Here is a 4759-nt window from a genome sequence, read left to right on the forward strand (position 1 = left end):
TTTCAGCCAAATGTAGGCTTACCATATATATGTGATACATTACATCCCCCCCCAAAGAAACTGATTTGGTTTGGGGTGACACTAAAAGAAACTAAGTCTAAATAAGCTGATGATAATCTCACTGCACTGAGTTCTAATCAGCAGCATGTTTGGTACTAAGGAGCACACTTTTTTAAAAGGACATAACCTAAGGAATCAAGCCCAGAAAAATTAACCAAAATGCTTTGGAGATTTTAAACTTAATAATAGGGGTTCCCACTGTGGCTCCGTAGGTTAAGAACCCAACACAGTATCCGTGAGGATGCAGGTTCGATCCCTGGCCTCTATCAGTGGGTTAAGGAGCTGGCATTGCCAAAGCTGGCAGCAGTAGACCAGCAGCTACAGCTCTGATTCAACCCCTAGCCTGGGAATTTCCATATGTAGCAGGTGTGGCCATTAAAAAAAACTAATAATGGGAGTTCCCGTCGTGGCGCAGTGGTTAACGAATCCGACTAGGAACCATGAGGTTGCGGGTTCGGTCCCTGCCCTTGCTCAGTGGGTTAACGATCCGGCGTTGCCGTGAGCTGTGGTGTAGGTTGCAGACGCGGCTTGGATCCCGCGTTGCTGTGGCTCTGGCGTAGGCCAGTGGCTACAGCTCCAATTCGACCCCTAGCCTGGGAACCTCCATGTGCCACAGGAGCGGCCCAAGAAATAGCAAAAAAAAAAGACAAAAAAAAAAAACTAATAATAATAATAAAAACCATTAAACACCAGGCACTATTCTACAGAAGTAGCCTGAGATAATTACGGGAACTTTCTAGGTCTTCCAGACTCCAAAGTGCCTGATTTTTTCACTGACATATGAGAAGCAAGTCAGAGAATGCTGAATATGTGGCTGAAACAGATAAGGTTCATTCTGTGGAAGATGTATTCTCTGTAGCCTCACAGAGAAGAACAAGGGTCGTGGGCAAAAAAGCAGGGAGTTACACCTTAACCAGCCAGGGCTCTACAAGGTAATCAGTCCCCAGCCTCCAGGAATGTTGAAGTAAGAGAGAGAAAACACTCAACCTAGGACATGGAGGGAACTCACACATCCAATAAGGGCTGAGCCAGTTAACTGCCAGAAGCCTCCCAACTCAGAGATTCCCAGGGTTTTAAGGATATGGCTGCTCCTGCTGCAAAGTGATTGAAAATTTCTGGTGCTACTCTGAGACTTTCAAGGTGAAGCTTTAACTACTCACTAACAAGCATTTGATCTTCCTCAAGTCACTTGATATATAAACCATTTCTTTACTAGGAAATTGGTAATTCATTTGTTCAACAAATATGCACTTATTTTTATCTACTATAAGCCAGATACTTTTTTAGGGGCTGGAGATGCAGCATCCATAAGAGACAAGATACCTGCCCTCTTGAGGTTTTCATTCTAGTGGGGAAGAAAAGTTAATAAGCCAGTACACAAATAACAAGGTCATGTCAGAATGCGGCAAATGGTTTTTACGAATGGACCAAAACAGGGGTATGGAAGGAAGCATAAGGAGGGATTGAGGATGTTTGGAAGGTCCTCCTGAATCGGCGATGTTCAGCTGAGACCTAAACAATGAGGAGGAGCTGCCTTACAGAGGCCCATGGGAAGAGCATTCTAGAAACAGGAACCACTGATGCAAAAGCCTTAAGGAAAGAGAAAACCTGAGCATCTCAAGGGCAGAGAGATGCTAGAGCAGTGGGGCTAAAGCAGTGGCCTGCAAATTCAGGCATGTCTGAGAATCCCATGGAGGGTTTTCTAACACACAGATTAGGGTCTTCCCTCCCCACAGCTTCAGAATCAGCAGGTCTGGGACTGGGCCCATAAGTTTGTATTTCTAACAATCCCAGGGGATATTGATGTGGGTAGTTCAGGGACCACACTCTGAGAACCACTGGGCTGGAATATCGTGAAATGGGGAGAGAGTGAATGAGTGAACGAGGAAGTCGGGGAAGTCGGCAGAAACCAGACCATGCAAAGTGTTTTAGGCCTTTTTAGGCCTCAGAAATACGAACTGATTGCAAGAGTTTTTGAAGCCATTGGGGGGTTTTCAGCAAAAGAGTGAAATAATCTGATTTCCATTTTAGGATGATCTGTGCCTATCACTGATGGGAGATGGCTCTTAGGATCAAGGAGATAATAGGCACAGCAGAGTTAAGGACCATAAAGTATTACAGCAAACACGGAGAGTTTTCATCAGGCTGGAAGCTCCCTGAAAGTGGAACTGTTTTCTCTTTCATTAGAATTGGCTGTCCAAGAACCAGATAGCCAGGAGGCAGCCTTGTTCATTATCATCCGTCTGCTTGATGGTCAAGGGTCCCCAGCGTGTGCTGGTTCTTGGGAAGGGGGTGCAGGGGACAGAAGACAGAGGATAGCAAAGGCCCTGATTTGCAGCACTTGCCAATCTCTGGGGCGGGTGCACACTCCCTCCAGGGCCCATTTCTATCAAGGTGAAGACATGGAACACGGGTTTGGCATGCGAAGCTAAACCATCGGCTCTTGAAAGCCAGTTCAAGCATATCACTGGCCGCACCTCCCAGCACGTATGCTCAGCTGGCAGACTGATCAATCCTACTGGAGAAAACTTTCTCCCTGACACAACACCCACTAGCTCAGTGTGGCTGACTGGGCCTCATCTGAGAGGATCCGTGTGGCTGGTTAGATTGCGGGACTCCTCTGAATCCCCTGCAGGAAGACAGATGGGCAAACAGAAATATTAGTGCCTGGTTAATGAATAACACAGAGAGCAGCCTAGAGCCGCTACCAGGAAACAGGGGTGGAGGGAGCTGACTGAGGCTGACCAGGGGGCCCAATCCGCAGGAAAGAGGAACCTGGCACTGACTGTTTCACTTCCCCTTTTTTGGAAAAAGATGCTAAGGTGCCCCTTCCTCAGAAATTCTCAACTGACCACACAGGCAGAGCTCACATGAAGTGCGGTTTCGTGGGGATTACAGTGGTTGGAGAAGGCAGGTGTCGGCAAGCCTGGAGGGGTCTAAAGGGAAACGTGGGGCAAGATTTCAACTCCATTCCCTTTAACTCCCCAGTCCTTTCCTCCAGGTGTGTGTTAACTCTTGCTCTCTCTCTTTCTTGCCCCCTCCGATTTATCTACCGCCTGTGGTTAGATACTTTTGCCCCATTTTCTCCTCTTCATTACTTTTCTCTAGTCACAGGAAATGAGGACACTTCTCATCTACAAGTTGCACATTCAGCCAGGAAATTGGGCCAAAGATCTCTAAGCCCTCAGAGGCAGCAGTCCAGTAACCCAATTGGCGAAGTCTCCCAGGCCTGATAAGGTAGGAGATGCGAAGTGCTGGGGGCAGGAAGCCAGCACAGGCTGCGGTCAGCTCTCCGTCCACCAGCAGCTTACCCACAGAGGGGCTGGCCGCAGCTCTATTCGAACCTCAGGCTCCCTCTCCCCAGACGCCATCCCCCGCCATCTGTCAGCCCCAGCGCCATCAGCCTCAAGGAAACAGTGCTAGGAAAAGTAAACATGCTGCTCCCAAATCGAGGCGTTTTCAATAAAAAGCCCACACTCGCCTACAGCAGTTTCTAAGGTGCCACCACAGATATTATGTCATCAAATGCACACATTTGTTCATCCACAAAGGTACATGGAGGCTACTAGGTGTGAGGCCCTACTCTAGGTGCTACAGACACAGCAGTGAAGGAGGACAAGACCTCTGTTCTCATGCAGCTCATGTTCAGTCTACAAGACAAAAAAACAGACCCTGTGAGGCCAGGCTAAGGGCTGGGAAGCCAGCAAGACAGCATCGGGGTAGGGGATGACTTTGAGCAATGAATGAGTGGCTTGGGAAGGCCCTTCGAAAGTGCCCCTTGAAGCACAGCCCACGGCTTTGCCCTGCTTAACAAAAAGGACAACTGAGGCTCAGAGCCGTGTCATGCACCAGTCTTCACCGAGACAATCTTCTGACTCCTGGCGAGGACTCCAGACTCCCTCTCAAAACTAGATGTGCAAATTCTCTTCTTAATTGGTTCCTGTGCTGCAAAGAGAAAGCAGGGGGTTCACGATTCAGGCGGTGTACCCTGGTCCAGTGCAGAACACTGGGGAGGGAGGAAGAGACTGAGCTGAGATCCTGGGGAAAGAAAGGAAGCAGAGATGGAACAGCCAAGTGCTGAGAGCAGAGGGGAGACCAGTACGGAAAGCTGATTTCTGGTAAGGAGCCATGGCTGGGGGTGGGGGGGCAGGATGCCTGGGCAGGAGGCTGAGGAGGTAACCAGGAGCCATCCCATGCTGCCTGGAACAGAAATGGCGGTGTGTGCACAGAACCCTGGAATTCTAGGGAATCTTCAAAAGCCTCCAGTCATGATTCTCAATCCTGGCTGCAATTCAGAGCCACCTGAGAAACTTCAAAAAATGCCATGTATCTGGGCATTGTATTTTGTTCACAATTTCCTGGCATCAGGACTCAGAGGGTTGAGAAGCACCCTATCTAGACCTACTCTGCCCCTGGACTAACTAGAAGGGTTTCCAGGGGGCAGCAGTCAGTAGCAACTGGGTCTGAATCCTGCCTTACACTGTGCACTCTGTGCTTTGGTTTTCCGACTGGAAAAAAAAAAAAATGGGGTCAATGCACCTATATCTTCATGTTATTATGAAGATTAAGTGGGCTTAACATGGTACATACAAAATAATTAGAACAGTATCTAGTACCCTGTAGCTATGTATATATGGCAACCTTTTTAAAATGTCATTCTAGGAGCTCCTATCATGGTGCAGTGGTTGATGAATCTAAC

Source organism: Sus scrofa, chromosome 6 (assembly GCF_000003025.6).
Source record: "Sus scrofa isolate TJ Tabasco breed Duroc chromosome 6, Sscrofa11.1, whole genome shotgun sequence".
Lineage (NCBI taxonomy): Eukaryota > Metazoa > Chordata > Mammalia > Artiodactyla > Suidae > Sus > Sus scrofa.